General features: G+C 43.8%; 1 long non-coding RNA gene across 1 annotated transcript; it reads left to right on the top strand.

Annotated features, from left to right (window-relative positions):
* The first annotated feature begins 502 nt into the window (after positions 1 to 502).
* Positions 503 to 2,514, top strand: LOC123383713. The gene is made up of 2 exons (XR_006593683.1): positions 503 to 610; positions 1,662 to 2,514. It is a non-coding gene; the product is annotated as an uncharacterized LOC123383713 (long non-coding RNA).
* Positions 2,515 to 10,902: the final 8,388 nt, after the last annotated feature.

Genomic DNA, 10,902 nt, shown 5'->3' with positions numbered 1-10,902 from the left:
ATGTGTTTGGAGGAGATGCATTGATGGCACCACAGGGCTTTCAGGTCAGCCTGAGTGAGGACGTTGTAAGGTTCTTCAAGTTTCTCAGGACATGCATGAAATGGGCAGTCATTTCCACATAGTGAGCTGGGCAACACGTGTCTCTGATAGAGAAGGAAAGAGGCCTTATACGTGCTGAGAGACATAGCATTCCTTAGGATGTAGCTTGTACAGAGACCATGTGCTGGGCTCTCTGAGGGATGAAACACACCCCTAACATACTTTCTAGCGAGTTGAGACCTGAGCTGTTCACAACTGCTTGTTTAGTTACAAAACCACCTGAACCAGGGCCCTGTGAACCTTCCTCAAGGGACAGGATCAGATCTCCCTCTTGTCCTCAAAGGTCACCCGAGGCACGTGGAAAACGCTCTGTCTCTGGTAAGGGACCCGAGAGTGTGAACGAGTTGAATATAATGAAACATGTTCAGGATGGTTTGTTTTTCTTCCACACAGTCTATGCACATCAGAATCAACCTCCATCTGCCTCCATCCTTTATGAGACCTAAGACGTGATGCAGCTCCAATGGGAAATATCAGTTGTGTCTCTACCAAGGATGCAGAAAAAGACAAGGTAAATTCTGTTGCCAGTTTCAGTTGCAATACGTTCTGGAAACTTTTATCTGGCCTTGTTTTTTGTTTTTTGGTTGTTGTTGTTGTTGTTGTTGTTGTTGTTGTTTTTGGTCTTCTGGTGTCTTTACTGTTTGATTTATGTCCTCACAAGCCTCCAGGCTTCTCCAATGTAACATCATCATGTTAGCTAGTGCCTCTGGACGCCACAAGTGCATAGAGACTGAGGACCACGTGGCTCTCACTTAGTGTTTGTGGAAATAACTTGAGGAGGATGACACTTCACTGCACCCTCAAGTCTTCTGGAGCGTCTGACTCCTTCCACACCTTCTTTACACGGGATTATCCTGATTATTTTCATTTTTTTCCTATGTATTTAAAAGCTGAATTACCTGTGAATTAAGATAAAGATACTTGAGACCAATGAATATGCACAGGTAATGTGTTTCCCTCAGAAAACTCATATCCAGGCCCCAATGCTGGACTCCAGGAATCCCCATCTCCTCAGAGGTCTTTGTGGCCTTGCACAGAAGATGTGTTTGTAAGGGAGGGAAGCAGAGTGAGGACAGGCATGGGATCGCAGGTAGAGCTTTGACCTTGGGGTGGCCCTGGATCTCTGTGTGGTTCTGGTCTATTCTTTCATTCCTTCATGTTCTGTCTGTTCTCAATGTGCAAAGAAAAAGTCTGCAGGTCTGGTGGAAGAGGACACCAGAGGGATCCTGGACACAGATGCCTGCCTCTCTGGAATACGTTCCTTTATTAGACTGGCATTACTGCCATCAATCTTCTAGAACAGGACTCGTTGGCTTCCTGCATTTTTAAACATGGGCAGTGACGTGTGGCGACAGTCGTTTTTCCTTGTGGCATCTGGTACTTTCAGGCTATAGGTGGGACCTCATGGAAGGGTAGAGTTTTTGACACTGATGCTCTGTTCTACTAGAACCCATGAATGAGCAAGGGGCCAGGTGCTGACACCTGCTTCATTGTGTTTCAGCTACTGTGGGTGTTCTGCTTCTGTCTGTCACACCAACACACCTGTCACTTCTGTTCTGTAGGTCCCTATGGATGCAAGAGGACCTCCTTCTTTCCCAGGTCCACCCTGCACAGATACAATTTATCACTGTTCATGGGCTCTATGGGCTACCTCCAGCTCCTTGATGGTGGGACAGGACCCACCACCTCCACCTCAACTATTTGTGAGATGAACTGTGCCGTATTAGTTGACATGTTCAACATGTTCAGCTTCTATGTTGTTGAGTCTTTGAGAAGACGTAGAGATGGCCTCACACGCTTTGTAATGCAAGGGTGCTGCTGGATGAGGACACTGTTAAGATTCCTCAAGTTTCTCAGGACATACATATGTTGGGCTGTGTCATTTCCATTACTGAGCTGGGCTGCATATATCCTTTGTGGAGAAGGAAAGAGTCTTTTAATAGAAAAGCAGGCATATCAGTTCTGCAGATGTGCCCAGCACACAGTCCATGTCCCTGGCTCTGTGAGAGATGAGGCAAACCCTTACCATCAGGGGCTTCAACTGTCCTAATGGGGAGAGAGTCACATGCGTTAAATTACATGGAGCTTCTGGTCTACAATAATGGCAGCTCCAGTAATGGGTCCTCAAGTACGAGAGATGGAGACATGAAACTCATGGAAATGAATTGGAGACTGTGCATGAGAAGGGAGAGCTGAGATGGTACAGAGAGGAGGGTGTTGGACTCAGTGAGATGGAGTTGGAGGCCATTTGTGGCAGGGCCCACAACCTGGGCAGGGATTGTGAGCGCAGAGTGGCATCCACACAGAGCTGCTGTATGGGTTCAAGGATAGTTCATGCAGGTATCATCTCTGAAATGCCATTGTGGCCAAAGTGCACCTAGTTCATTACCTAAATAAAGACTGTTGTTTCTCTTGGAGGTTCTCCTGAAGGTCCTGGATCCTTGTGAAAGAATGCCCTGGAGATTTGTAGTTTTCCTTGGTTCTTATGGGATGCTTGTCTGCCTAAGTTCGCGTGCCTCTCTGTGACTAAATGTGATGAAAGGTTGTAGATTAGCTGTGTGGCTTCCTTGGCCTTCAGCCTGAATCAGACTCTTAGCAGGGAAATCAGGGTTGACCAGGAAACGCCCCTGCTGGAATCTTGTCACCGCACCCCTGAACCTACTGTCATGACCCTGCATGAAGGTGCACATCTCTGAAACTTCCCTCACAATTTCCAGAGGCACTGCCTGTGATCCTGCTGTCTCAGCCCTAATGCCAGCTCTCAGTGGGGCCATCTCAGAGCCTCAGCATTGTAATCTGAGAAGCAGGAACAATGTTGGTCTCTGAGGTCAGTGCGATGAAGAGGTGGTTAAGCACATAAGGAATTTGTAAAATGTATGGGATGAGTGCGCATTCACCCTTCTCAGGGTGGAAATGAATGTATCTGCACACAGAAGATCATCAACACATGTTCATTCAGTTTCATGAAACTAAGGGTATAATGCCTGAGGTTGGGAGATTGGCAATTCCTGTTTCAAAAGATACAACAAAGACCCCTGTGTTTTTTCTATTAAAATTCAGGTCCTACTTTACAAAGAAGGAAAAGATAAGTATGAGAATGTGTATATTCAGGCATCTACATCTAAGATCTGAGGTAGACATTCAAATGCAGCCACACAAATATGTGCTCATCCAAGGCCACAGATGTATTGTAGAAGACAAAATGCATAGAGGAGAACAGAAGATCCCTTTGCAATAAGTCAAAATCACTTTGACGTAGAGGACAATCCGTTTGAAATTTGGAGAGGACACTGAACCATTACAAACCAGCTATGGGTATTATATATTTAGAGATGGTGTCTAATCTGCCCCTTGGTCTGAATGCTTTCCCTGCCCACCCTGTCCACTCCACTTTGTCCTTCCTAATGTCCCCTAATACACTTGTCACAGTTGTGTTTCCATGTCAGCGTCAGCTTCCAGGAAAATCAACACTCATTCCCCATCAAGCGTACACTTTGGGGTTCCTGTATATGCAGTCAGCCAACACATAGTATGTACAGGATTGGTGGAAGAAGACAGATCATTCTTTGGGGTTGTAATGCCTGGAAGGGACCTATAGTTCCATCCGAGGAGTTGGATACATCCTTTAGGGAGATCTGGTGGTGGTTGTTATATCTGTAGATAGGTACTCATGAGCACATGGCGTGCGTGCTAGTTGATGGGGTTCGTGCTGATGAGGAGGGCAGGTATCTGTCTCCAGGAAAGGGTCTCTTCCGATGGTGAGGAATGGATTCAGGAGACCGGTAAGGAGGCCCTGCATTAACTCAGCTCTTGTGCCCTTGTGCACCTTACCAGCTTCCCCCAATAGCACCAATCTAGGTGGCCTCAAGGGGGCAAATGGCGCAGCTTTTGTGGTGAGTCCCACATGATGTCCCACAAAGTTTCCCCTGTTGCCTTATTGAGGAATCGGGAGGGCAGAGCTCCATGGTCTGAGATAGGTTCCTTGGACACCACCCAGGAGAATTGTGGGTAAGCATATGGCTCCTTCTACATCGGCCAAGCCTATCCACTTTGCCCCAGGCACCCCGAAACCTCTGAGCCCCTTTTCCCTACCGGCTTAGGGAAGCAGCCAGCCCTCCAGAAGCTTTTGGGTCATGGATTAGCCACCAAGGGTAAATGTCTGGCTGTCCACATGCTGCCAGCATTGCTCTAGCAAATGTCAACATGAGCAGCTGCTGTACAGGGGATTCTCCTCCATTGTGATCAGGGCCTGGGACAAAACAAGACATGAGAGAGGGAGAGACAGGAGTGCCCTGTGCTCCTGGACAGGGCTGCATGCACAAAGCAGATATCCTGAAGCCTGGGGAGAGGTGGAGAAAGAGACAGGCAGGGAGAGAGACATTGAATTTGTGATAGGGGAATTGGGCAAGTCCTAGAGAGTGAAAGGAAGAAATAGAGATGTGGTTAGAGATAAAGAGAGACAAAGAGGAAGTACAAGGAGAAAGTAGAGACCTGGTCCAGGAATGTGGATGGGGTGAGATGGGCCAGGGGAGAGGGGATGTATGAAGTGTCTCTGAGTGCTGGGGCAGAAGTGGCAGGTATCATGGGCATCAGTGTTGTGTGACTCCAAGACTCCAACATCCCTGGGGCCAAGCTTTGCAGAGGCTATTGCATTTGAAAAGATGGGTATCCCTCATTTCTCCTGGAATTGTGGGGGCACAGCCTCATGTTCTGTCATGGAGAGGGATGTCTTGAGGGAGAGTGTGCTGCTCTTTGGCAGGTAAACACTAGAGCCGCCCTGTGGGGAGGGAACCCGGACCCATCTCCTTCACTGCCCCAGGCCCTGTTGGATTTCCGCGCCGCTCCCTACCAGCTGGTCTTCCTCATGTTCTGAACCCAGGCATCAGGCATTGTGTTGCCCCCAGGTCCGGCAGTCTGGACCTGGCAGAGTTGAACTGCTGATATTGATAAAAAGTATTTGACGAGAAGGTCCATATTCTCCCTCTGGAGCTAGCGGTGTGCATCAAGATCGTGGGTTTTTATCCTCCTGTCCACTGCCAAACTGAGGATGCCAGATGGTAGGTGAACTTTTTAAAACACCATAGTCTTCTCTTACATCAAATTCAAAGACATTTTCTTGTCCCAGCTTTCTTTTAATTGTGAAGAGATGGCAATTAGTAATTGAAGGCATAATGAATGCTCCTATACGAATTTGACCTATATGACTGATGGACATTATTTCATACATCTGTATCCCTAAAGCACATTTCATTGGAAATATTAGCCAAGGATACATACAGTAAATTCATAACAGATGTGTAGCTCCCTGTAAGTTGCATTCTGACCCTGCCACATATGTGTCATCAAAGATATTATTAGTGACTATTCAGATAAGCTCTCTACATCAAGATGGTGATGTTAGAGAATCTAGTATAAATGGAATTTCACAGATTCTAAATTAGGAATGATTTTTTTAAATTTACAATGTTTCTGTTTTTCTTTTTTGGAGAGAGCCTGAGGGAGGGAGGGAGGGAGGGAGGGAGGGAGTGAGGGGGGAGAGAGCAGGAGACATGGAATCTGGGGCAAGCTCCAGGCTCTGAGCTGTCAGGACAGAACCTGACGCAGGGCTCAATCCCATGGACTGCAAGATCATGACCTGAGGGGAAGTCGGATGCTTAACTCACTAAGCCACCCAAGAGCCCCAGGAATGATAGTTCATTGGCAAAAAAAAAAAAAAAAAAAAAAAAAAAAAAAGATAAATTAAAGATAGCGTAAAGGATGTCAACTTTTCATTGAAATATTCTTCACACATTTGTTGTATTAGTTTTAGGCATACATTGTAGTCATTCCATATGTCTATAAATTATGTTGTACTTCAGCACAAGTGTAGCTATCCTGTGAAAGCATGCAACAATATTATTACAGGACTGACTCCATTCCATTGGCTGTCTCTTGTATCCCTGGGACTCATTCGTTCCATAACTGGAAGCAGTTATCTCTCTCTCAAAGGTGTCAATTCTTTAACCTAAGTACTCTGGTGGTAAACACAATTACTTGCTCAGCATGTGTAAATTGGCGGTCTATGTTGCTGTGGACATTGCTTAAAGCATTACAAATGATGTCATTATGTTAATAAATTCTGTTTCAGTCTCCACTCAAAAAAAAAGGAGAAGGAAAAGATTTCTTTGTGTCCCAGGCCCTGTCACTAAGACCCTTCCCGTTGTGGAGAACAGGCGGAGTTGCCCAGAGCACCTTCAGTCCCTCAGCTGAGCGACCAGTGCCTTCAACATTGCAGGAATTCCCAGGGTAGCCAGCAGAGAGAGCTCAAGCACCACAGACCCGGAGGGGCGGGCTCCTCTGCCTAGGCAGTGATGGCCAGCAGAGGGCGCACCATCAGCTCTTCTGACCCAGGGCACCTCAGAGCAGGACTGCTGTTTCTCCCAGAGGACACAGGGCCTCTACCGCTGTCTCAGGACAGAGAGCAGAGCTGCTTTTCCAGCGGGTTCTGCCACCCACCCCAGGGGAGACCTTGGGAGCTTTGCAGCAACTTGGCATCTCCTGAGTCGCCAGACAGAAGCTGCCTTGTTGTACTGAGTACTGAGGAGGGGGCCCTGGGTGGCTTCCCTGGGCATGATGGTTGCTAAACAGCATAGGCCCTTGCATTTTCTGGGTTGTTCCCGTGTTTCCTTCCTCAACTTCCTGGACAGTATTTGAACAAGTCGTATTTTACTAAAGGACTCGTGGATTGTGGGGTTCCACGACTTCACCTCATAGATGCAGTCAATGGTTTGTTCCAGATTCAGGCTTGTTTCCGGTAAGAAACGCTGACAGAAATTCAGAAGAACGGGAGCTGCGTTCCATTAGGACTTGAATACACGAAATGTTCGTCTCAGGACCTTCTAGAAGAATGAGCTGGGACCCACTTTCCGAGTCCTGCTGGAACCAGTGACCGAGGTAAGGGCACAAACTGTCCCCCACAACATACATGCTTTTTTTAAAAAAAATTATGGTTATTTTTCCAACCTAATGAAGTGATTGAAAACTACAGAAACCTCGGTAGGTAGGTGTCTTAACCTTATGTTATCTATTACTTTAAATTGCACTTAGAAAACCTACAGTGTAATATTAGTTTCAGGCGTACAATATAGAGCAACACTTCCACGTGTCACCTGGTGCTCATCCCAGGTGCACTTCTTAATCCCCAGCAGCTGTTTCATCCATTCCCCCACCTCACTGTGGAACCCCTCAGTTTGTTTTCTAGTTAAGAGTGTTTGTCACGGTCTCCCCCCCCCCCCCCCGCTTTGTTTTGTTTCATTTTCATGTGTTAGTGAAATCATCTGGTATTTGTGCTTCTCTGACAGGCTTATTTCACCCAGCATAACATTCTCTCACTCCATCCACCTCGTGGAAAATGACAAGATTTCATGTTTTTATGGCTGAATAATATTACATTCCATATACTACATCTCAGTTTATTCATCAGTTGATGGATCCTTGGTCAGTTTCCGTAATTTGGCTTTTGTAGAAAATGCTGCTGTAAACTCATGGTGCATGTATCCCTTTGAAGAATTATTTTTGTATTCTTTCTGTAAATACCTCGTAGTGAAATTCCTGGATCGTAACATGGTTCTATTTCCTTTTTTTTTTTTTTTTTTTTTTGACGAATCTCCATGATGTTTTCCAGAGTGGCTGCACCAGTTTGCATTCCTTCCCACAATGCAAGAGGGCTTCTCTTTCCCCACATCCTTGCCAACACCTGCTGTTTCATCATTCATTGATTTCAGTCATTCTCACAGATGTGACGTGTTATCTCACTGTACTTTTGAATTGTATTTCCCTGAAGATGAGTAATGCTGAGCATCTTTTCATGTGTCTCTTGGCTATGTTTATGTCACCTTGGGAAAATGTCCATTCATGTCATCTGCCCATTTTTCATTGGATTTCTCATTTTTTGGGTGCTGTATAACTTTATATATTTTGGACACTAGCCCTTTATCTGATGTCGTTTACAAATATTATCCTGTAGGTGTTTTAGTTTTGTTGATTATTTCCTTTGTGACGGAAGCTTTTTATTTTTAGGAAGTCCCATTATTTTTGCTTGTGTTTCCCTTACCTCAGGAGATATATCTACAAAGATGTTTGTACAGCCAATGTCAAATAAGATACTGCCTGTGTTAGGTATCCTCTGGGATTTTTATGGTTTCAGGTTTCACACATAGTTCTTTATTCATGTTGGATTTATTTTTGTGTATGTTCTAAGAAAGTGGTCCGTTTGTGTTTTTGTTTTGTTTTGCAGGTTGCTGTCTAGTTTTTCCAAAACCACATGTTGAGGAGACTTTAAGTTTATGTATTTATTTTTGACAGAGAGAGAGAGAGAACATGCAGAAGAGGGGCAGAGAGAAATGGAGAGGGAGAATCCCACGCATACTCTGCACTGCCCTGAGATAATGATTGGAGCTGAATCCACAGTCACACGCTGTGGAGCCACACATGTGTCCCAAGAGTATCTTTTTTTCCCCATTGGATATCCTTTCCTGCTTTGTTGAGAAATAATTGACCATATATGCATGAGTTCATGCCTGGGTTTCCATTCTATTGGTCTCTGCGTCTGTGTTTTTGTTGTTGTTGGTTGCCAGTACCATACTGTTCTGTTCAGTACAGCTTTGTAATATAACCTAAAGTCTAGAAGCGTGATGTCTCCAGCTTTAGTTTTGGTCTTCAATTTCTTTTGGCTGTTTGGGGTCTTTGTCACTCCATACATATTTTGGGACTCTTTGTTCTAGTTCTGTGACAAATGTTTTGTTTGTGTGATAGGGATTTCATTACATGTGTAGATTGTTTTGTGGAGTATAGACCTTTTAACAGTATTTTGTTCTTCCTATCCATGAACATGAAATGTGTTTCCTTTTCTTTGTGTCCTCTTCCATTTCTTTCATCAGTGTTTCACAGCCTTTAGAGTACAGATCTTTTACCTCTTTGGTTAGGTTTATTCCAGGTATCTTGGGGTATTTGGTGCACCTGTCAATGGGATTGATCCCTTACTTTCTCTTTCTGTTAATTCATTGTCTACAGAAATGCAATAGATTTATGTACATTGATTTCTGTATATTTTGATTTGTCGAATTCATATATCAATTCTAACAATTTTGGGGGGAGTCTTTCATGTTTTCTATAGAGAGCATCATGTCATTTCCAAATAAAGTTCTATTTCTTCCTTGCCAATTTGGATGCCTATTTATTTTTGTTGTCTGATTGCTGTGGCTAAAACTTCCAGTACTATGTGGAAATAACAGTGGTGAGAGGGATCATCCCTGTCTTGTCCCCGACCTTGGAAGAAAAACTTTCAATTTTTCCCCATTGAGGATGAGATGAGCTGTGGGTTTTTCATAGATGACCTTTATTATGTGCAGGTAGGTTGAGTACCAATATAGTTGCTAGGGGGTTTTATCGTGAATGGATGTGACATTTTGTCAAATCGTTTTCCGGCATGTCTTGAGAGCATCATATTGTTCTTATCCTTTCTTTTAATACTGTGGTGCATCATGTTGATTGATCTGTGAATGTGGAACCACCCTTGCAGTCCGGGAATATATCCCACTTGATTATAGCAAATGATTCTATTAATGTATTATTGACTTAATTTGAAGGCATTTTGATGTGAATTTATGCATACATATTCATCGGGATATTGGTCTGTAGTTTTATTTAAAATGTTTTTAACATATTTAAAGCATTTATTTACTTAGAGACATAGAGTCCATAAAAGTGAGGGAGGGGCAGAGAGACAGGGAGAGGGAGAATCCTGGCCATGCTCCACACTGTCAGCACAGGGTCCAACGTGGGACTCGAACCCATGCGCTGCAAGATAATGTCCTAATCCAAAATTAAGATTTGGACACTAAACCCACCGAGCCACACAGGAGCCCTGGCAGTTTTCATTTTTAGTGGAGGATTTAACTGGTTTTGGTATCAGCGTAATGATGGCCTCATAAGATGAATTTGTAAGTTTTCCTTCTTTTTTTAATTTTTTTGTAATAATTCGAGAAGAATACATATTATCTCTTCCTTAAATGGATGGTAGAATTCATTAGTGAAGCCATCTGGCCCTGAACTCTTGTGTTGGGGGGAAATTTTTTTATTACTGATTTGATTTCTTTTTGTTTTCAGAGTTTATGTATCTTCCCGTTTCAGTTTTGGTAGTTTGTGTGTTTCTAGGAATTGTTCCATTTTTCTCAGAGTGTCCAATTTGTTGCATATAGATTTTCATAATATTATCTTCTAACTGTATTTTTGTGGTGTTGACTGTTATTTCTCCTGTGTTATTTGTGATTTTATTTACTTGAGTCCTTTCCTTCTTCTTTGTGAAAACTCTGCCTAGGAGGTTTTCATGTTGATTACTGTTTTCAAGGAACCAGCCCCTGGTTTCATTGATTTGGTCTAGTGTCTTTTTGGTTTCTATATTCCTTATTTCTGCCTTAATCTCTATTATTTCCTTCCTTCGGCTGTTCTTCTCATTCCTTTAGTTATAAGTTAGGATTGTTTGGGATTTTTCTTGCTCTTTATGGTAGGCTTGTACTGCTATATACTTCCATCATAGACTGCTTCTGCCTCATTCCAAATATTTTTACCAGTGTATTCTCATTTTCATTAGTTTCAGTGTATTTTCTCATTGATTTCCTGTTTGACCCATTCATTTGGTAGCATGTTATTTAACCTCCCTTTATTTGTGGCCTTTCCCCCTTAGTGTGTGTGTGTGTGTGTGTGTGTGTGCGCGCGCGCGCGCGCGCGCACGTGCACGTGTGGTTAACTTAAGTTTCTTAGCTT

Source organism: Felis catus, unplaced genomic scaffold (assembly GCF_018350175.1).
Source record: "Felis catus isolate Fca126 unplaced genomic scaffold, F.catus_Fca126_mat1.0 Un_scaffold_52, whole genome shotgun sequence".
Lineage (NCBI taxonomy): Eukaryota > Metazoa > Chordata > Mammalia > Carnivora > Felidae > Felis > Felis catus.
Note: the sequence above shows the minus strand (reverse complement) of the source record. Positions and strands in the feature narration are given on the sequence as shown.